The sequence below is a fragment of the Saccopteryx leptura genome, chromosome 2, assembly GCF_036850995.1.
Source record: "Saccopteryx leptura isolate mSacLep1 chromosome 2, mSacLep1_pri_phased_curated, whole genome shotgun sequence".
NCBI lineage: Eukaryota > Metazoa > Chordata > Mammalia > Chiroptera > Emballonuridae > Saccopteryx > Saccopteryx leptura.
Genome location: NC_089504.1, coordinates 326885677 through 326908994, shown reverse-complemented (window position 1 = coordinate 326908994; position 23318 = coordinate 326885677). Strand labels below are relative to the sequence as shown.

Here is a 23318-nt window from a genome sequence, read left to right as displayed (position 1 = left end):
GGGAACCCTCGTGCACTGTTGGTGGGAATGCAGACTGGTTCATCCTCTGTGGAAAGCAGTATGAAGTTACCTCAAAAAATTAAAAATGAGTTTGGCCTGGGTGGCACAATGGATAGAGCGCCAGCCTGGAGTGCTGTGGTCACCAGTTTGAAACCCTGGTCTTGAACCCTCAAGGCACATACAACAAGCAACCAATGAACAGCTAGAGTGAAGCAACTACTTCTCATCACCACCACCCCCATTAAGGCAATAAATAAAATATTTTTTTTTAATTAACAATGAAACTGCCTTATGATCCAGCAATTCCTCTTCTAGGAATATATCCAAAGAAACTTGAAACACTAATTCGAAAGAAAATATGCACCACTATGTTCATTGCAGCATTATTTACAATAGCCAAAATATGGCAGCAGCCCGTAGATGAGTGGACAGAAAGCTGTGGCACATTTACACGATGGAATGCTACATGGCCATAAAAAAGAAGGAAATCTCACCTTTTGTGACAGTATGAATGGACCTGAAGAGCATTATGCTAAGTGAAGTAAGCCAGTGAGAGAAAGACAAATACCATATGATTTCACTCAGATATGGACCCTAACGAATAAAATAAACTAACAAACGAAATAGAAACGACTCAAAGATACAGAGAACAGACTGAGAGCTTTCCTAGTAGAAGGGGGTTGCGGGCTGGGTGGAAAAGGTGAAGGGTATAAGCCAAGAAACAAGCTCTTAGACACAAACAACAGTGTGGTGATTATGGAAGGGAAAGGAGGCAGAAAGAAGTAGAAGAGAGTAGAGAGGGGATAATGGTGATGGAAGGAGACTTGGCCTGGGGTGCTGAATGCATGTGCCACGTACAGATGATGTGTTATGGGAAGATAAACTCAAAGCATCTGTAACCTTATTAAGCAATGTCACCCCAATAAATTCCATTTTTCAAATGTCGATGGTGCCCATATTAATATGGGAATACACTGAAGTACTGAGATGAGCTACCCAGCCCCCTCCCTTCCCGGCAGAACTTGATGGCCAGTTTGGGGCGTGTGGCCTGTGCAGACAGCAACTCTTGTGAGGGCACGCCACTAATGGGCTGAGCAAGCTGGGTCCAGGCTCAGACCAGCCGAACAGCTCAGACAATCACTGCTGTTTGAACTCCCAGAACCCCCTGCTGGATTGATGGAAGTTGGTGGGGTCTTCACAGTTGTTGAACATCTTCCTCTGCCCACTCTCCTTTGTCCCCCTTCCTTTGGCAGGTGGTAATCCGTAATAACTATTTTAGTTTGCACCACAAGTTCAGAAAAACACTAATCAGAACACTAAAAAACAAATACAAGCAGAACAAGAAAACAAACTGGAAACAACACAAATGTCCACCAATAGTGACATCTTAGTAAACAAATCTGTGCATGTTATAAAATGCAATGAAGATGAGAAATGAATAAAGGATATTTTATAAACTTATGACAGGAAATGGTCCTGTTATACAATTGTCATTCAAATAACATTGTTAGTTGAATTCTATAAAGCAGGTAGCATAGCACAATCCCATTTATATATATAGAAAATATTATCTAAAATGTATTTGCTTCCTTCTCTACCTTTAAGACACTAAGTTCCTTTGTGTTGAAAAGTTAGTGTGCATAGAGATTTACAGTTCCCAGGATTAAATTGAATCCCGTTTATGAAGATAGTGCATAAGCAAAGAGCACAGACTGGGGTGTTGGGCAGCCCCAGGCATGAAGTCTGGCTCTTTTGCTTATCTGCTGTGTGTCCTTAGGCAGGTCATGCAATGGCTTTGAGCCTCAGACCAGCATTCAAAATGTGTCCCACAGTTCTTGTGGGAACTGAATGGTTAATGTACAGCAAGCACCTGACAAAATCCTGATCACAGAGGTGATGCTCAATAAATGTTTGTTCCTGTTCTCAGCTCCTCCAGTGAAGGGAAAGACCCTGCACAAATATAAACGGTAGTTAACTTCAGAGCAGGGGTTACTGGGAGATGGGAGATCTCGGAGTGTGTTAACCATAACAGTAGACTGGCCTGGGGTTACTTGAATGCAAGTACACAGAATTCTTGGAGAAATGCCTTCAAGAACCAGATGTCCTTTATAATTGATGAGCTCTGAGACTCTGACTCTTCTCGTGTCCTTGATCATGAAGGAAACAGTAGACGGGCAGGATTGGGGATGGTATGGTTGGAAAAAAGGCTTTTGTAGCTTTCTAGTTTTATCTGCTGAGCTGTGGCTTTTGGAACTCAATAAATGTGCAGTGGCGCAGTTTCTCAGGGCTGATTCTGCCTTCTGAGTTTCAGCCCTCTGTTATACTACTTTCATCTGATGTGTCTTATTCCTTGTGAGTCTGAACCGTAAAAGAAATCATAACACTCCTGTCCCAATCTGGTCAGCAATCCTACTCACCAACACCCTTTGCCCTCCTTCTGGTTAGAGAGAGGAGAGCTAGGCCAGAGCGAGAGAAGCTTGGTGGCTGAGTGAGATTCTCCTTTACCCTCGAGGAAGCTCAGATGCAGGGACACTGGTCACAACTGAGCAAGAGCAGAGAAAAAGCTCCTCTGTGCCTGGGTGTTAACGATGGAGACACTGTTCTGAGAAACTGATGCAGGAAGGAAAGGGCGTGTGGGGCAGAGGAGAACAGCAGACTACCTGTTGACGTGTGCTGGAAAGTGTCCTTCTCCCAAATGTTAATAATGAGGAAGTCAAGAGAACTCACAAGAAGTTGAAAGTTCAAAACACACTCTGTAGGAGGAGAGCAAAGCAGGCCCCATATATAACTTCTTCACATACGCAGTCTCTGCCTGTGTCCCAGTTGTTATGTCCTGCCCAGAGTCGAGGAAACGGGAGATCCCAGATTCTAGACTCCTGGGCTTTCAGACAAAGAGACCAGCAGGACTGCATCATTTCTGTGACTCCTCCCTCGGCCACCTCTACCTCACTCTCCAGAATTTCATTGTGTCCATCTCTGCGCATTGCTGCACAGCAAACCCACGAATCACAGCCTCCAGACTTTGCACAGGTAACTGGACTGGAGATGCAGGTAAGACCAAGGGGACAGGGAGGAAGATCGAGAAGGCAGGGAGAGGGAGCTGTGGGTCACAGGTGGGACTGAATAGGAAGAGATGTTAAAAAGCAGCTCGGAGACTTAATGCCTAAGTGGAGATCGCAGACTCAATTCACTTAAAGGGATTAGGGTTGAAGTATGGAGCCAAACTTCGGTCACAAACTGAAACTCACACTCAGCCCCATCTGTAGCCCAATTCCAGCCCTACCTTCAGTCCCAGGCCAGCAACACCTTGAACCCCAATACTAACCCCAGGTCTTTCTTTAACCCAAACTACAACTTCAACCACAAAGTTATCTAGAATCTTAACACCAGCTCCAACACACTGTCATCTAATTCCAACTTACGGCCCAAGCCGCAGCTCCTCTCCACCCATGGCATCAACCTGATTATTGACCCTGGTCCTAGGGGGAGATGCAATCTCAGTTGTGTTTTGGTGTTGAGTTTTATAAGTTCCTTATAAATTTGGGATATTAAGCCCTTAGCAGTGATAAAATCATAAATTTACCAGGAATTCCAAACTGACCTCTTGATGTTCCGTTTATCTGTCAGACCTCACCCTTACTTACTGGACTATCGCCCCTGAGACAGAGGAATTCCAAGAAGCTGGCAAGCCGCCCCAAGGAGGAGCATTCCAGACATACCAGGACTTTTGATTCAACACCTACTTTGCTGGAGATTCTCCTTCACCTTATAAAATTTGTCCCCCTAGCTTGTACTGGTGCCCTTTTCCCCAGAGAAGTGCCTGGCAGGGTTCCTTTCTTCCTTTCAATAAAGCCTGTTACTCTGGTCTTTTCGGACTCCCATGGATTCCAACAAGCAGATGTATTGGAAATACATTAAACCCCTATGCTATACTGTGCATCCTCATGACTATTTTGTACTAATAATTGATACTTCTTAAACCCTAATCATTTTCTACCCATCTCCCCAACACATCTGGCAACCACCAAAAGGTTCTCTGTATTTATGAATTGGTTTGTTTTATTTTTTAGATTCCACATATAAGTAAAATCATATGGCATTTGTCTTTTTCTGTCTGACTTACTTCACTCGGTACAATACCCTCTGGGTCCATCCATGTTGTTGCAGATAACGTTTCATCCCTTTTTCTGGCTGAGTAATATTCTGTTGTATATATTTCCATATCTTCTTTATACATTCATCTGTTGATGGGCACTTAGGTTGTTCCATATTCTGGCTCTTGTAAATAAAGCTGCAATGAACATGTGGATGCATATGTGTTTTCAAATTGGTATTTTGGGTTTATATGAATAAAAACCTAGAGGTGCAATTGCTGGTTTTTCTGTGTCTGTATTTATAGCCTTTGTTTTAAAGTCTATTTGGCCCTGGTTACATAGCTCAGTTGATTCATTAGAGTGTCATTGCCGGATGCCAAGGTTGTGGGTTTGATTTGATCCTCGGTTAGGGCACATACAAGAATCAACCAATGAGTGCATAAATAAGTGGAATAACGAGTCGATATTTCTGTATCTCTCTCTGTGTCTCCCATCCTTTCTATAAAATCAATCAATCAACCAATTAAAGTCTATTTTGTCTGTTATAAGTATTGCTAGGCCAGCTTTTTTTTTTTTCTTTTTTTTTCCCTGAAATATCTTTTCCTATCTTTTTACCCTTAGTCTGTGTTTATCTTTTGATCTGAACTAAGTCTTGCGTAGAACAGCATATGTAAGGGTCTGGTCTTGTTTTCTTTTCCATCAGCCACGGTATGTCTTTTTATTGCAGCATTTAATCCATTTACATTTAAAGTAATTGTTGATAGTTGTATAGTTACTGCTATTTTATTATTCATATTTTAATCTCTTTTCTGTTTTTTAATTTTGTATTGAATTTATTGTGGTGACATTGGTTAATTAAATTATATAGCTTTCAGGTGTAAAATTCTATACTATATCATCTGTACAGTGTATTGTGTGTTTACATCCCCACTGAGTGGCCCTTGTGTGTGTTGCTCATGGAGGTGGCTGCGTGGTTCTTCTGCGTGTTGTGAAGCTGGCCACCAGGTGCACTGGCTCAGGGGCTTCACTGGAGGTGCAGGCAAAGGTCAGTCGCTGCATATGCCCTTCCTGGCCCATTTTGCATGAGCTATGAATCAGTCTGCAGATGGCTGCTGCTTGTGCTGGGCTTGAGGTGCCTGGAATAGGCCCATCTGTGAACCAAGGCCAGATTCTGTTAACTCCAGGCCTGGGACTGCTTAGCAAAAGGTACAGGGCATGCTAAGGCTAGAGGCTGCATATTTGGGGTTTGTGAACCATTGAGAAATTTTAGGAAATTCTACCACATGAGTCAAGAAAAGCCACAGCTTTAATTTATTATATATATTATTATGGAAGAAAGTATGCTGGTTCCTCAAACAATTGAGAATAAAACTACCGTATGACCCAGCAATCCCTCTACTGGGTATATACCCCAAAACTCAAAATAATTGGTATGTAAAGACACATGTAGCCCCATGTTCATCACAGCATTGTTCACGGTGGCCAAGACATGGAAACAACCAGAAAGCCCTTCAATAGAAGATTGGATAAAGAAAATGTGGTACATATATACTATGGAATACAACTCAGCCATAAGAAAAGATGACATAGGATTATTTAAAACGTGGATAGACCTTGATAACATTATAATGAGTGTGAAATAAGTAAATCAGAAAAAAACTAAGAACTGTATGATTCCATGCAACGGTGGGACGCAAAATTGAAACTCATGGACATAGATAAGAGTACAGTGATTACCAGGGGAAGGGAGGAGAAGGAGGGGGTGGTGAGAGCAGAGGGGCATGAAGAAAACCAAATGAAGGGTGAAGGAGGATGATTTGACTTTGGGTGATGGGTATACAACATAATCGAATGTCAAAACAATCTGGAGATGTTTTCTCTAAATCCATGTGCTCTAGTTAACCAATGTCACCCCATTAAAATTAACTGTCTAATAAAATTATTTAAAATAAATAAATAAAAATAAATTAATAATGTATTGTATATGTTGCCTATGGATGCTGCTTGTCTTCACTATAATGCACACAACAAACAAAGAAAAAGAGTTTCATCTGAAGCTTCGGAAGCACTCAACACATAGGGGTGATTCTGTTCGGGGAGGGGGCGGTGCTGGAAGGAGGGTGGTCCCCGGAACAACACTATTTTTCAGCTGAGAAGTAGAAAGCAGAGTAACTTGCCCTCAATCATACACCTGTAAATAATGATTCCCGCCATCTTTCCTAAAGCCCATAGAGTTCTCACAACTCCCTGCTACCCACCCAAGGCTTCCTAGTGCCAACAAGACTAAGCACATTTCTAATCCCTAATAACCAGACAACGCAAAACGTTTAGTACCTAAAACTTTCCTTTTATTTTAAAGAATAGTTGACAGGAATAACCTGGAAATTGCAGTAAGTGATACAGCTTTCAATCTACGCACCGCATCAAACACCATTCTACGTTACTCAGACACCATCCTTGCCCCTTTCCCTTAAAATCCTAGGTGAAAATCCATGAGAAAATACAGGAGGTACTCAGAAAGGACAATTCCTAATCCAGGTTCCCAGAGCAGGTGAAGGCGTTCAGGAAATAAATGAGAGGGCAGGAGGCTCCTAGCTGGTCCTGTTCGGCTCTGTCTCACAGACCCAGTGGAAGGACCTTGTGCAGACGTTATCATTCCAGCGTCCATGCGGTGGTGCAGTGGATAGAGCATCAGACTGGGATGAGGAGGACCCAGGTTTGAGACCTCGAGGTCGCCAGCTTGAGCGTGGGCTCATCTGGTTTGAGCAAAAGCTCACCAGCTTGGACCTAAGATCGCTGACTTCAGCAAGGGGTTACTCGGTCTGCTGTAGCCCCATGGTCAAGGAACATATGAGAAAGCAATCAATGAACAACTAAGGCGTCGCAACAAAAAACTGATGATTGATGCTTCTCATCTCTCTCCATTCCTGTCTGTCTGTCCCTATCTATCCCTCTCTCTGACTCTCTCTCTGTCTCTGTAAAAAAACAAACAAACAAACAAATAATAAAAAATGAACAAAATAATCTGCAAGTTTTCTCAGAGTAGAAACTCTGGCTAAATTTTGAAGGGTAATGAAGATACTTTCATCTGCAAGTAACAGAGAAACATTCTAACTAGAGGTTAGGGCATGGTGAAGGAAATTTGGCCTGTGTGATTAGACAGTGATGCCTTTCACACAAGGAGAATATAAGGACAGATTGAATACAGTTCAGTCAAAATAATGGAATGTGAACAAAGATTTAAACAATATATTCATACACACTTAGTTTTGCAGTTTTTTGGCTAGAAAGTCAACACTATTTGCATGTTTTTGTAAGCCAAAGCAGCTGCCTGCTCCAGAAACTGTCCTCCTAGGAAACAGACAAAATAATATGAATTCTGCATCTCCCCTGCTTTCTCCCACCACAAACACATGGGGCTGTTTCCCAGTCCCACTGACCCACCGGGGGGACTGTGTGCCATTGTCCCCTGCATGGCTGGCACCATTCTCCATCTCAGATTGCTAAACCACCAGTATTCCTTTGTGGTCATTTAGGTCAATTATTGAAGCTTGTTCATTCAGAGTTTCTTTTACTCTCTCAGGCATTTAAGTCACTGACTTACTACATGATCTAGCAACGCGGCTCCTTGCAGAAGGAGCGGAGGAACCTGTGCATTGTCACTTGGGGGTTGGGTGCCAGCTGAGCGGGAGGCGCCGAGCAGCACACACCGACCCTCAGCGGGGTCAGGAGAGGCTGCGGCAGGACAAGGGATGGAGAAGTGGCTCAGCCATGTGTTTCCTGAAATCAGGGCCCAAGGAGAGAAGTCTTGTGCAATTACTGCGCTCACACATTCTTCTTTACCCCGTCTCTCCGGCACCTCCCTGCTAGCTGTCCAGCAGTTGGGAGTTTTCTAAATTAAGAAAGAAAACCCAAAAACCCAATGTGAATTTTCCACTAGCTTGTAAGGGAGGAGAACCCGCTTCACCGAGACAGGGCACACATTTGTGCATGAGCTTAACACTTGGGGGAAAAGACAGGCCCACCTCACGTGAAGGTCGGCTCAGGGATCCAAATATTCTGCCAGTCCCAAAGACCTGATGCCAGGGACCGGAACTGCATGATGCTCCGTGGACAGGAGGTCAGGTATGTTGTACATAACTGGTACTCGGTGAGCCAGGGGAGGGAGCACCAGACAAATTGTTATTTGGCTTAATAACCTCCACCCCTTGAGGGTGATGTGTTTTCCAGTTCCCAGGGACAGGCTGGATTGGGGAAACAAGGACAGAAGCCGCTCTCACCCTTGTGTGACCACACAGCTACTAAGAAAGCACTGGCTACCCTGGGTTCCAGCTTCAGTTCTGCTCTTCTAGCCTATGGCGCCTGCTTATTTGTATATAATGTATTGATTTTAGAGAGAGTGTAGAGCTGGTGGTTCAGGCCAGGTAGGTTCTTAACGAATGCAGACAGATGGTAGAGGAACTGCAGAGCCGAAAAGCGTCGGGTCATACCCATTTATTGGAGGCTCGCAAAGACAGGCAAGCAAATAAAAAAGGAAAAGAGCTAATAAAGGAGAACCTGCTTTTCTCAGTGAAGGGCGATGGAGCAGGAAAACCACAACTCCCTGGCGGGAGAGCGATCTGGGAGACTCGCCCCAGAGGGACACCACCCGTAGCCTCACACAGACCACACACACATACATACACACACACACACACACAGACCACACACAGACCACACACACACACAGACCACACACACACACACACACAGACCACACACAAACACACACACACACACACACACACACACACACACACACACACACACGGCGCTGCCGCATGCTCATGCGCTAATTAGGCAAAGTGCTTGCAGCCAGTAAACCAGCCAGTAAGCCTAACACAGCTGTTTTCCCCACAGAGGGAGTGAGAGAAAAAGATCAATTTGCTTTTCCATTCATTCATGCAGTCATAGGTTGGTTCTTTTATGTGTGCTGACCAGGAATCAAGCCTGCAACTTTGGAGTGTCGTGAGCACTCTAACCCAGTGGTTCTCAACCAGAGGTCTATAGAGCGGTGTGGGTCCGCCAGAAAACTGCCAGTCCACAGCCCACCAGTTGAAAAACACTGCAGTAACCAACTGAGCTACCCAGCCAGGGCTTAACTAGTTATGTTTTAATGTCTAACTAACCTCGTGGCTAGCGTCGGCTATAAACTTAGACATTTCAAAAGAGGAATATATATATATTGTCAGCAATGCTGAGCACATTCTTTCAAAAGTATTTTCAGATAGCCCGAGGAGGAGGTGATGTTATGACTCCCTTGCTTCACCTGTGACCTCAGAAGCTGGTTCTGATCCTTCGATTCTAATTTCTGTGAGTTCACCTTCATCCCTGGGGGAAGAAAAATAAGGTAAAGGCTTTAACTTGTACAGTGAACAGTTAAACCATTCATTATTTCCTCACCTTAGGCAAGAATTCTAATTTGTTCCCAGTCACTTACATTTTGTCCGGTGACTCATCCTCATCAGATGACTCATCATGGAGCCTCTGGACCATATTTTTTTTCCAAATGGTGGTCAGTGGTCTATAAACATTTTTAAGCCCCAGTGGCCGCCTGCTCCAGACACCGCCCGCCTAGAAACAGACAGGGAAATCTGAATTCTGCATTTTCCCTCCTTTGACCACCTCAATACTTTACCCTCCTCAAAGTTACCTCCATTTCACTTTCTGGAGAGCTTCTGTTATGTCCCATAATTGGCAAAAAGCCCCTCGGGGAAAAACATACCAACAATTAGTGATTTGTGCCATTTTTCATGTCTCTCACAATGCACAACTCTGGTCTAAGTAGGACTAAATGTGTACTGGGTACATAGTCATGAGAAAAATGCTCCAGACCTGGGACCTTGAAAAGGATTCCTTGCATGCTGTGCTCCCAGAAGTTCTCCGTGCCTGTTTAAAATGGCCCTGCAAGGTCTCTGGGGAGACCCTGCATGTGCCTCGGGAGGGGGTCCAGGGAGGAGCCGCCTCCTCCACTTCACTGGCTCTTGGCCAGGTGCCTTCCTGCAGTGAACAGAAACGCACAGCCACACAGGGCAGAAGCGTCTACTCTCCAGAAGCATGTTACCTCGGCCCCTCAGACGTAGTCTCCCATGCAGCATTTGTTTGGTGGCGGTGTGGGAGAAGGTGCTTTTATTTTCCTAGCTGCTTTATCCGGTAACTTAAAGCACGCCAATTAAATGCCCGAGTCAACTTAGCAAAGTTATCGAGCTTGCTGACTTTCCTACTGTAGGCTGTCACTGATGAGTGAGTGAGTTGTGACCTCAGTTTAAATCTCATAACCAGCACTAAAGTACAAAAGTCTTTTTTTTTCCAAAGTATTTTTTTTTGAATACAAACAGAATAGGACAAAATCACAGTGCATAATAATTTTGTTTTAGACCAATGTCTATATCTAACCCCTATTCAGCATTACTCTCGGCATTTTAAACACGTGCAGCAAGAATTCATCACTCTGTTTGGACTCCCATCCTGTGTCCAGACATACTGTTTGGCCTGAGCACACCTTCCACCTCCACCATTATAGACAGAATAGCACACATTGCTTCTGTAAAGTGACATCCTTCAGATACTTGGTGGCTTTTCAGACATGAATATCCTTGACGGCCTGAGCAGTTTCATGAGTGTTCTTAAAGTGAAGAGGAAGATTTGACTCGCATGACTTTGTGGGGTTTTCTGGGTCAAGTGAATACTGAACTATTTTCAGTTTTCACCTCAGACTACATACAAGAGAGGGAAGCTCCTCTAGTTTTAAAATTCTACTTTAAAAACTGTCAGACCTGCATTACCTTGAGCTTCCTTCTCTCTCTTTTGCGAATCTGTGACAGATCTGTTTTGGAAGAAAACAACATCATGATTATTCATCACAACAACCCCTGTCTGAATCTTTATTGTTTCCCTTTCTAATGAGATAACTTTTTGAGGACAGTAATTCTGTTTAATAGTCCTTGGACTCTTCCACAGTCCCTAATGTAGGGTCCTGCTTGCAGCTGGCAATGCAGTTTATTGTCTGTTTTAGGTAACATTCAGCAGATAATCCCTAATAAAAAAAGACTCAGGAGAAAAAAATATATACCTACCAGAAATCAACACAGCAGCTTTAAGGTCAAGTACAAGGGTGGGACACCTGTTACTACTGTTACTATTCATCATTGTTAGAGTCCTAATCAATTTAATAAGAAAAATAATCAAACTATTTGAAAGAGACAAAAGATATATAATTATGAGATGATGCACAACCTAATAAGCCCAAGAGCATTGACTAAAATTTTATCTCAAGTAACATGACAATTAATTAAGATGGCTAAATCCAAAATCAAGAACTCAACATGGAAAAATCAATAGCTTTCCTATATATCGCAAATAACTAATTAGAAAATGAAAGAAAGAGCCCATTTAAAATATCAATAAAAATGCATAAAGTACCAAGGAATAAACTTCAAAGGAAATGTCTAATGTCCATGTGATGGAAACTTTAAAACTCTTCTATCTCACTACATGAGATACAGCATTCCTGGAATGTTGTAATGTGTCAATTCTCTAATTAACCTACAAATGCAGTGCAATCCTATTCAAATTCCTTCACAGTTTGTTTAATAGAAACTATCTAGCTGACATTTGGCAGAGAAAATAATCCAAGAATAGCTATGAAATGTATGAAAAAGTAAGATCAGAGAGCAGGAGCTGCATACCCCTCACCCAAAGTCAAATTGTCTTCTGTCACCTATCTGGTTTTCTTTGTGCCCCTCCCTTCCCCCACCCCCTCTATCTCCTTCTTCGCCCCATCCTTCCCCCTGATTTATCAATGTCACTGCATTAGATTTAATAATAAAATAAATATATAAAAAGCAGAAGCTTAACCTGCCAGGTACCAAAATGTGTTATAAAGGAACTAGAATCTCCTAGTGACACTGCTACTGGCACAGAAAAGATAACTGGCTCAGCAGATTAGACTCAGACAAAGGTAATATTTTAGGTCAGTGAACAAAGAATAAGCCAGTCAATAAATGATTTTAGAACACTTGGATCTTCATGTAGGGAAAATAATTGACAGAGTTTTAAAAATTATTAAGAAAAATATTTTTTTTAAAAAACCTAAAAATTATACATAACAAGAAATGTTAGGAAAAGGACTAGAAGAAAATATCAGTACTTTCATACCAGGAGGTAACAAAGACCTCACTAAGAAAACCCACAGCCCATAAGCCATAAGAGGACTGGCAGATATGGTGACACATGAACAATACACACCCTATTCTTCACAGTCCTCTTCTCCCCTGGATTATGTTTTTCCTTTTAATATTAAATATCTTGATCCTTTCAATGACTTCATGAATTTAAATGTTTCAAATATTCCTCAGTGTTTTTGGCTTAAGGAGACAGAACACTGGAGTAAGAAGCACAGCCTTTGCAGTCACACCACACTGGGTTCTACTTTCGGTTTTGCCACTGGGACCTTAAGTTGATCTTCATCTATGGAGGAAGGAGGTCATATCGTCCTCAGGTGATTGTGGGGATTGAGTCAGACAATATATGGAAAACTCTGCATCCTATACTTGGCATAAACCAGTGCTAAGCTTGTTAATTGTGTCACAGACAAGGTGTTCCAATCTGTCAAATGGTTCTGCCTGTGGTATTGAGCTCAGAAAGCTCTTCACTACCACCAGATTATAAAAATGTTGCTTCTATTTTTTTCTAGTACTTTTATAAGTTCTTTTTTTCTACATTTATGTAAATACATTTATTTAAGGTGAGAAATACAGATGTGCTGTTATTCCCTCCTCAAGCAATTTGGTTGCTCTTGCATTGCCACTTCTGCATTTTCTTTTATTGATTAGAATATTAAAAGGTGATATTTTTTTTCCTTATTTTTTTTTTTCGCAAGTAATGGAAGAATTTATTATGAATTCAGGAAGAAAGAGAAAAGGGGGCCTTGGAGACAGGTTCAGGGGGTTAACTGGGGATGAGCTGCCGCTGCCCACTGCTGCCCTGATAATAAAACTCCATAAATAAACACAAATGCAAATTTCAACTACTGTATTTCCCAATGTATAACATGCCCCCTTGTATAAGATGCACCTTAATTTTGGGGCCTGAATTTTGAAAAATAAACTATTACATAAAGTTATTGAACTCAAGTTTTATTCATCATAAAATTCATACAACTCCTCATCACTGTCAAAACTCCCATCCATTAGCTTGTCCTCATCTGTGTCTGATGACAAATCACTGTCTTCAACAATGAGCATAAAAACAGGAGCAAAAAAGCAGGAAATGCAATGTAAAATAATCTACAACCACTGTATAGTAGGCAACCAGTGTTTAGACCCCAAATTTTTTGAAAAGGGGTGCATCTTATACATGGGGAAGTAGAGTACATAGAAATTAAAGGCAATAGAAAAGATTGTGGGAATTCCAATAAAACAAAAAACTGTATGCCACTAAGAGACATACTTGCTACTGTCTGGACAAAGGCCTTCTTCCCAGAGGCCTTGGCAAGCTGAGCCCAGGCTTGTCCCCAGTGTCTTAGGCTCAGAAATCAAACTCTCTTCACCAAGAGAGAACTTACTTCTTCCCACTGGTGAATCGCCTTGCTGACACCACACGATTGATTAAAATCCAGAATGCCAAATTACAACAGAATTACATCTGCTCCACAGACAGCTTCTTAGTCCACACATTAGAAAAATACATTGTGTACAGAGAGGCCACTGGGGCACAGTAAAGCACAATCTGACACCTACTTGGTGAGAACAGAAGGAGAGCAGGAATCAGCTGAATCCAGTGTGGATGGAAAATACTGAGTTATCAGGATCCATCTGTCTCCCCGACAGCCATAGCCCGACTCTACATCTGCCATCTCTATCCTAAGCCACCGCTACGATGGTCTCTTCACCTTTTCTCTGTTCTTACTGCTGATCAACCCTCTGCAGATAGTCCTGTTTATCTTAAGCAGTTAATACATACAGTCAGGTTTTATTGGAGTCTGATAGACCAGGAAGTCATTTGGTCTCTATACATTTCTGCTCTGCCCCAGGATGTACTGACCTTGGTATTTATTACCTTGGAATTTCTTACTTGGGGATTCACCTTTTAAAAAATTATTTACCGTATTTTTAAATTCCCAGGAGAGTGGCATGCCTTACTACTGCTCCCATCCCTTTACCCCCCCCAGCCCCCAAAATGGTAACAAATCTGACAGAAGGACCAGGACTAGTGGGGCTGGAGTACTCAGGGAAGGCTTTATGAGGAAGGATGAACTTGAGCTGGCTTTTGAGACATACATAGCACTTCACACGCAGAGAGAGATAAGGGAATTTTAGATGGCCAGAGGCACAAACAAAGGTAGGAATGGGCGTGGTGGCTAGCTATGGGGAGGGGCTTCCTTAGCTGGAAAGAGGGGCTGCCAGGACCATTGAAAAGGTAAACAAGGCAAATTAGTAGGGTAGAGTCAGGATTCTCAGCTTATTACATCACTGTTTGAATGGTAGCCCCTACATGCTGAAAAATAAATCATTACAAAGTTGAACAAAAGGGACACAAACCATCTCCAGGAACAGGTGACTGACTATGATGTGCTTTTGAGAAGCCTGATGCAGGATTTAGGTTGTGGTGTTCTAACTGAACTATTTGCACCTTACACACTGGAGAAGAAAGCTGGTAAGTCAATGTAAGGAACTGACAAGAAGACACTTTGATTAGCCATGTCCTTTAAGCCAGGGTGGCACGGCACCATGAGGATGGAGATTCTGTATCTCTCCTCACTGCAGCCAACAAGAGAAGAAATCAGAAAGAGTCATTTTAGAGTACAGTAGATGAAATGAACATGTTCATTTTGAGCTGCAGGAATTTTGCTATCATGCCAACTCTGGCCTATTAACCTTCTCAACATAGTCTGGTGGCTTGTTTTCTTTATGTCAATTTTAATACATCTCTGAGAGGAAGCATCCTTTAAAAATTCCTGGAATACAGTTTGTAATAAAAGAACAAAACATATCTCAGTGTTTGTGACTAAAGAGAAATATCAAGTAGGAGTAGGTGGGAAAGTGGCTTTCATTATCTGTTTGTGGGTTCTGAATCTGTTCTAAAGACAGAATGTATTTTGGAAACCTGAATTAACTGATGTCTTACCAAGATGAGACACAAAAGAAAAATGAACATCATTGCTGCCACTGAAATAGGTATGGCCACGATGAGTTTTTTGTTCAACAGGTAGGATGGAAGTTCTGTTTTCATCTAAAAGAAAATAAAAGAACAACTTTTTAAAGAAACCAGATAGAAAAAATAAAAACTATTATTGAGTCTATTCTAAAGAATAGCTAACTATTACTCTAAAATACCACTCTTTCAGGTTCTTCAAGAATGCACACAATGTACCGTGTTATGTAATCTTAGCATTAGGATTTTCTTGTACAATTTATCCTGTGTGTTAGGTCCCCTTCTCATCTATCCTAAGGACAGTGGCACCAGTCTCTAAATGAGCAGAGTGGGAGATCACTGTCTTCGCCAAAGTCACATGGCAACACAAGACACAGACTAGGCACCCCTGGTCCTCTGCCGGTGCTTTCATGGCCTGTCCCACTCTGACTAAAGTCCAGGTCCCGTGTTTTGGGAGCTGTCCTCACCTCACTTGACTCCTGCTCTTCCTCTTCATCCTGGGCATTTGTATTCGCATTAACCAATTGGCCCGTCTCCCACTCTTCTTTGGGAACCTCGACTTGTTCCTTACCCTTGAGAAGCTTCTTCAGGAGTCCTATTCCAGAAATCAGAGTTTCCTCAATTATTTTTGTAACTTGAATTGTAAAATTCAGGTTTAGAGAAGGGCTCCCTCTATTGCATTTACCACGAATTGGGCATATCTCCACCTTGTACATTTGAAAAAGAGAATTTAATAATGTTGATTCTCTATCTTCTATATTTCCCTCATGAAATAAGGCAGCATGTAACTTAGTGTTCTAAGAACATCAGTTGTGTCATTAAAATCAAGCTACTCACTCATCAAGTTTGACAGCATGTTGCCAAGTGTTTCTGGGGACGTCTTCTCTGGTTCAATAATCAGCTCAGTGCTGGTGCTTTCTCTATGGCTTCTTACTGCATCTAATAATGCTGCCTTTGCTGTGGACAGTTCTTCTTCTGTCAAAAAAGAAGAGACCACTTTTGATAAGGAAACACTCATGGGACAGCTTTTGTCAGTCCACAGCCTGCATTCAACCCAGATCAATTAGGAATCGGCAGATATCTCAGTGCTGTTTACAGAGGAGAAAAAACCCCTACTTAAACTTATGCTTGGCAATGTAACAGAAGCAGAAAAGGCATCTTTTTCAAAAGTGGCTACATAGCATGATTATAGTAGGTATATTTAGAATTATTCTTCTGGTCCCCAAGGGACACCTGCCCAGTACTGAGGAAAAGCCAAGGCTGGAAGACACCTCTCAGGTAGACTCTGCAGATCCACGTGACTCCTCACATTCATGTGCCCCATCCTGTCCTCAGATGCGGAGGGAGCATGAGGCTTCCTCTCTCCATCGTGTCAGTGTGCTCGTGTTCCTGCTACCATCACAGGTGACCATGATGAACACCCAGCGCCAACATGTCCTCATCTGGACCTGCCATTCCCAACCTACCACCCACTCCTCAGCTTGGTTTCTGCTGCCACATATCCTGACACCCACAGCAGAAGGCTCTATACAGGAAAAACCACTATGCCCACACTAGCTCTGATTAAACTTAGGCAGGCATCAGCCCTGGCTGGTTGGGTCAGTGGTAGAGCATGTACCCCAGCCTGTGGATGTCCCAGGTTCAATTCCTGGTCAGGGCACACAGGAGAATCAACCATCTGATTCTCCATTTCTGCCCCTCCCTCAGCTCTCTCTCTTCCCATCCAGCAGCCATGGCTGGATTGGGTTCAACACGGCAGCCCCAGGAACTGAGGATGGCTCTGTGGAGCCTCCCCATAGGTGATAAAAATAGCTTGGTTGTGAGCATGGGCAGAGAATCGGCCTCAGGCAGGGTTGCCAGGCGGATCCCAGTCAGGGTGCATGAGGGAGTTTGTCTGTGTATCTTATGTCCTCTCACTTGGAAGAAAAAGAAAGAAAATTTTCAGCAGGCATCTAGGATGTAGGTTATGTCATGTCTTATATTTTCAGTTATACTTGGGGAACCATCCAAAGCTTCTGACCACATGAAGGTCAAGTGTACGTTTGTGCAGCAGGGTTTCTTTTAGGGAAGAATTAAAAGTATGCTGCTGGTGGTGACAAGGTCAGAAAAGGAGGTTGGAGTACTAAGAAAGGAAGCACGGGCTTCAGAGAGCCCCAAACTGGAAGCAGGAGACCTGGTCACTAGGGGACAGCAATTAACACTTTTAGATGCTATTTTTGCTCAGTTGTAAAAGGAGATGAAAATGCCTGTTCTGCCCATTTTTGAGTAAAAAGGACTCATCTATTTGGTCAAAAAATTGCTTTGAAAAATAAATGACACTGTCTTTATATAAGTAGCAAAGTGTTATTATTTATGATGTGGCCCAGATCACTGACAGAGACCCATATTCAAGCTATCGGGGCAGGAGGATACATTTTGGAACTGATCAAATGGGTTCAAATAAACCTAATGTGTACAAAAATAGTTCAAAGCACCTGAGTGTTTGGTGGATAGAAAAACTTGAGCTTCAGAGCAGGCTTGGAGCAGGACAGTTTAAGAACACAAGAGCCTCCATCCATTAGAAGGGCTGGAGAGCAGTTCTGCTGATCAAACCAGAAACTCTCAGGTTCCAAATAAAATGTTCATGAAATAGTGCAATTTGTACTCTCTTTATAAAATTGCATAAGCAGCCTGACCAGGCAGTGGCACAGTGGATAGAGCATTGACCTGGGGTGCTGAGGACCCCCATAGTTACTGGCTTGAGCAAGAGTTCACTGGCTCAATTGGCACCCCCAGTCAAGGCACATATGAGAAAGCAATCAATAAAAAAAGGTGCCACAATGAAGAACTGATACTTCTCATCTCCTTTCCTGTTTGTCCCTATCTGTCCCTCTCAATGTCTCTGTCTCTCTGTCCCACAAAAAAAAAATTGCAAAAACAAGCCAATTAAAAATTTATCTATACCTGTCCTATAAAGCAAAGGGGAATGAAACCTAATGCATACAGACCTGTTTACAAACTGTAAATCACTAATGAACAGGTTCTCATTTGGAAGTAAAGCACCAAGCAGAGAGCACAACGCACAGTATGTGACCATTAATGTTACTTCCCTTCCCCTTCCATTCCTTTCTCATGTGCCTTAACCTGACTTTTAGCAGGGGAGTATAATGCAGGGTGTTGAACTCTAAATGAATGAAACTGCAATTACATTATTTGTTTAAAATTTATCATCCATTAAAAATAAAAATATTAAGACATAATAAAATTAAAATTTTATCAGCAGGCAATTCGGACTCACCACAAGGTGTGTTTACCACACATTCAGCTTCACAGTGCAGTTTAATTGTCTTGCTGACAGCCTCAATATCATTTTTCAATTGGCAGAGGCAGCAGGACAAACGGCTGGGTAAGATCCTACAAATGGAAACAGAGAATTCAGTTAGTGCACAGGAGTTACTTGAGTAGGCAGAAGAGGTATGCCAAGGCTACCCCAGGGCTGTGGAGAAAAGAGTTGCTGGGCTACATCGCCTGAACAGGTTGGTAGGGATCCGCTGTCCATACACTACCCTTGAATATTGTACATAAAGAGAGAGGAGGCCCGAAGTGCCCAACAGCAGGGGAAGAATGGCAGTGGGTATGGAATGCCTAGCATGAAGGGGAGAGGGATTAGAATTGGGTGACACAGATCTATACTTTAATTCAGAAGTATATCCTCACAACCCAAAAGTCTCACTTAGGGTAGAGTGTACACAAAAAGGGAAAAGACTCTTAAAAAGGCCCTGAATAAGTTCCCAACTTGTGGAGTCAATTTCTCAATCCCTAATTGTGAGTGATAAACATATTAGAAATTACTCTGGGCATAAAAAACATTTGTAAATAATATTTGAAGATTCAAAAGAATAATGTTAATAAGGTATAACATAGTAATTTAAAGCAGAGCCCATAAGTTAAAATGATACTCAAGCCCTGGTCTGTTGGCTCAGTGGTAGAGCATTGGCTTGCATGTGAAAGTCCTGGGTTCAATTCCCAGTCAGGGCATACACCAGAAGCACCCATCTGCTTCTCCACCCTTCCCCCTCTCCTTCCTCTCTTTCTCTTTTTCTCTCTTCCCTCTCCCGCAGCCAGTGCTCTATTGAAGCAAGATTGGCCCGGGCACTGAGGCCAGCTCCGTGGCCTCAGCCTTAGATGTTAGAATGGCTCCAGCCACCACAGAGCAATGCCCCAGATGGGCAGAGTATCGCCCCCTGGTGGGCATGCCAGGTGGATCCCAGTCGGGTGCATGCAGGAGTCTGGCTGCCTCTGTGCTTCTAACATTAGAAAAATACAAAAAATATAAATAAAATGATACTCAAAAAAGGCTCTGGCCGGTTGGCTCAGTGGTAGAGTCAGCCTGGTGTGTGGAAGTCCCAGGATTGATTCCCAGCCAGGGGACACAGGAGAAGCGCCCATCTCCTTCTCTACCCTTCCTTCTCTCCTTTCTCTCTCTCTCTCTCTCTCTCTCTCTCTCTCTCTCTCTCTTCCCCTCCTGCAACCAAGGCTCCATTGGAGCAAAGTTGGTCTTGGAGGATGGCTCCAAGGCCTCCATCTCAGGCTTTAGAATGGCTCCAGTTGAAAAGGAGCAATGCCTCAGATGGGCAGAGCATTGCCCCCTGGTGGGCTTGCTGGGTGGATCCTGGTCAGACACATGCTGGTGTCTGTCTCTCTGCCTCCCCACTTCTCACTTCAGAAAAATACACACACACACACAAAAAATTGGTTCTCAAAAAAAAAAAATGAGTGGAGTCCTGGCCAGATAGCTCAGTTGCTTAGAGCGTCATCCCAATATGCCAAGGCTGCAGATGCAGGTTCAATGCCGGGTCAGAAGTCAACCAATGAAAGCATAAACAAGTGGAATAACAACTCGATATTTCACTTTCTCTTTCTCTCTTTTTATCTTTCTCTAAAATCAATTAAAATTTAAAAAATAAAAGGAGCTATTTATAGAGTAATACTAGCTAGTAAATAAAGAAGGAATAATAGAAAAAGGTATCACTTTGCAATCGATGTAATAACTGATACAGACAAGATTATTATTGATGCACAGTTGGGTAATAAGTTGAAAGTAGAATCTTCACTGATCTCAACGTATCAGCCCACATTTATTAATTACCAAGGGAAAAAGTAACTTTACAATAGAGTGATCTGGGGGATACCACCTTCACCAAGTGGTCAAACTTAGCATTCTGGGAACTTTAAGTGATGAAATAGGAAGGATGTATCACCTATGTAGGATTATTTCTAAAAACGTTTACTTTGAACCTATTCATGATCAAACATACAAATTCAGGCTGTGGGACAATTTATAGACAATGGTCTTATACACATCAACAATGCCAGTGTCATAAAAGACAAAAAAAAAATGTATATGTAGGAAATAAATTTCTTTAAATAAATAAATATATATTAATATATATGTAGGAAAATGTTTTATTTTTTATTTTTAGTTTTTTCTGAAGCTGGAAACGAGGAGGCAGTCAGACAGACTCCTGCATGCGCCTGACCAGGATCCACCTGGTACGCCCACCAGGGGGTGATGCTCTGCCCATCTAGGGTGTTGCTCTATGGCCACCAGAGCCACTCTAGCACCTGAGGCAGTGGCCATGGAGCCATCCCCAGCACCTGGGCCAACTTTGCTCCAATAGAGCCTTGGCTGCGGGAGGGGAAGAGAGAGACAGAGAGGAAGGAGAGGGGGAGGGGTGGAGAAGCAGATGGGCGCTTCTCCTGTGTGCCCTGGCCAGGAATCAAACCCGGGACCTCTGCACGCCAGGCCGATGCTCTACCACTGAGCCAACCGGCCAGGGCTGGAAAATGTTTTAGAATAAAGAAAACATGATATGTGATGCTTGACATTTGATTGGATGCTGGACCAAAACAAAACAAATTTAAGGAATATTACAAAAATCTAGAAAATGCAAACTGATCTACATCAACGGAAAACAGATCAGTGGATGCACTGGGATTGGGGAGGGCAAGGAGACATGAAAATACTTTTCCATGTGATAAACAGTTTGATTTTGGTGCTGTCAACTTACAGTTTTTCCAATTCATGGGTCTTCATGATGATAGTCTCAACTGTTTTAAGTGACACCTCTGTTGTTCCCAGGTCTCTGAAGGAGAAAGCCCAAAGATGCATGATATGAACCCAAAGGAAAAAATTCTACACTTCAAAAGACACTTAACATGTGATTTACTTCAGTCTAGCTTCTCTGTCAACCAGCTCAAGCGTTTTCTTGCCAGAGATGGTAATTTCAGAGAGCTTGCCTTGAAGAAATTTAAATTTATTTGCATCATCAAATTAATGACCTTGGTGAACAGTACAATTTTTTTTTATATTTCTTATTTTACCATTATCCCACTTCTCATTCTCAATTGTATCCACCATTGGATTACTCTTTAAAACAATGCATAATGTACAATTTACTCCTTTCGCTTTTCTAACATCAATGGTGTTTCCACATGCACCTACATGTCCCAGCTCTGAGTGTGTTCTTCAGCACGCTCCCTCCCTCTGCTGGCTGGCTTTTCCACATACATCTTTTCTCAATCATTTTTCTGTTCCAATAACTTTTTCAGTAATAACCCAGTTAAAATTTAAATTTTAACTTTTTAGTCAAAATGCAAAATACTTAATCTTTGATGAAAAAAGAGCAGAAACCATCTCATGATGCATGAGATGTTGCAATACTTACAAGTATTTTAATGCTGGCAACTTCAAAAGATTTGGATCTTCAATTGTGGTTAGAGGATTTTGATCGAGAATTCTGAAAAATGCAATGGAATTAAATTATCTGCATTTTCAATAACTGCCATGAAAATTTATATTCATTTTGTTAGTACAAAACTTGAAGTTTAAAAAATTATATTCTGTCTTTACCTATAGATCACCCTAAGAATTTCTAAAACATTCTTTTTGGGGGAATGACGCAGGTCTCTAAATGATAAAGTGAAGAACAGAAAGTTAAAAAAAAAAAGTGAATAGCAAAGGAAAAATATATGCTCAAGAATTTTCAGATTAAAACACCTAGGCCCGACCTGTGGTACCACAGTGGATAAAGCACTGACCTGGAATGCTGAGATCACTGGGTTGAAACTGTGGGCTTGCCTGGTCAAAGCACATATGTGAGTTGATGCTTCCTGCTTCTCCCTCTTTCTCTCTCTCTCTCTCTCTCTCTCTGTCCCTCCTCTCTAAAATCAATCAATCAATCTTTCTATCAATAAAAAACCTAGACGTGACTGTGCTATTAGGAAGCTCTTTCTCTACAGGAAATACTTTAATTTATGTAGTGTCCTCCGTAATTCAAAGTACTTTTCTTTCATCTCTAGAAATATAAAGAATTCCACAGTTTAAATCACCCAGTTTAAAAACAAAAACGAACTAATTCCGTGCTTTTTGAACCAAGGAAAGGATAAATAGAAAAAGAGCTGCTGAAAGCCCCACTCCCATCACATAGGCGCATGTGTCTTCTTGCAGCACAGGTTTTGTTAGATTGTATGTAATCACCTGTTTACTTGTCAATTTCTCTGACTGGTACTGCCTGACATTTACTAGGTAAGACATGTTTGTTTTATATATAAATTACATTTTGTTTACATTCAATGAAATAAAAATTTTGACACAAATTTTTATTCCAAATGCTGGAATAAATTTTCTTCTCAATTCTTTAAAATAAATAAGCAAAACAGGAAAACAGGAAGAAAGAAAAAGATACCTGTCTTTAGGTTAACTCGATTCAAGAATCATGAGTGTACTTTTGCAGCATATTATAAAGGTGATTATCACAGCTAATATCTATTAGGCTGCTGTCATCTGTGATGAACATTCACATTTAATCCTCACAATAACCTTATTGATAGATATTATTATTATCCCATTTTACAAATGAGGAAACTCAGAAACAGAGAGGTTACGTAACTTGTCCTAGGTCGTCAAGTTAGAAAGAACCAGAGCTGGAATTTGAAATCAGTTCTGACTCCAAAGCCTGTGTTGAACCCATATTAATAAAAAGGGTTTAA

General features: G+C 41.9%; 1 protein-coding gene and 1 long non-coding RNA gene across 2 annotated transcripts in view; one reads left to right on the top strand and one right to left on the bottom strand.

The window, feature by feature from the left end:
- The first annotated feature begins 2831 nt into the window (after positions 1-2831).
- Positions 2832-23318, top strand: part of LOC136391533 (C-type lectin domain family 10 member A-like) — an 86835-nt gene continuing 66348 nt past the window's right edge. Inside the window, exon 1 of the mRNA XM_066363259.1 lies at positions 2832-3030. The gene's annotated coding sequence lies outside the window, so the exon portion shown is untranslated. The remainder of the gene's footprint in view (positions 3031-23318) is intronic.
- LOC136393610 (uncharacterized) lies at positions 9582-15847 on the bottom strand. Its single transcript, XR_010749112.1, has 5 exons — positions 15755-15847; positions 15261-15365; positions 10919-10959; positions 9787-9811; positions 9582-9707 (listed from the first exon to the last, which is right to left on the bottom strand). It is a non-coding gene; the product is annotated as an uncharacterized lncRNA (long non-coding RNA).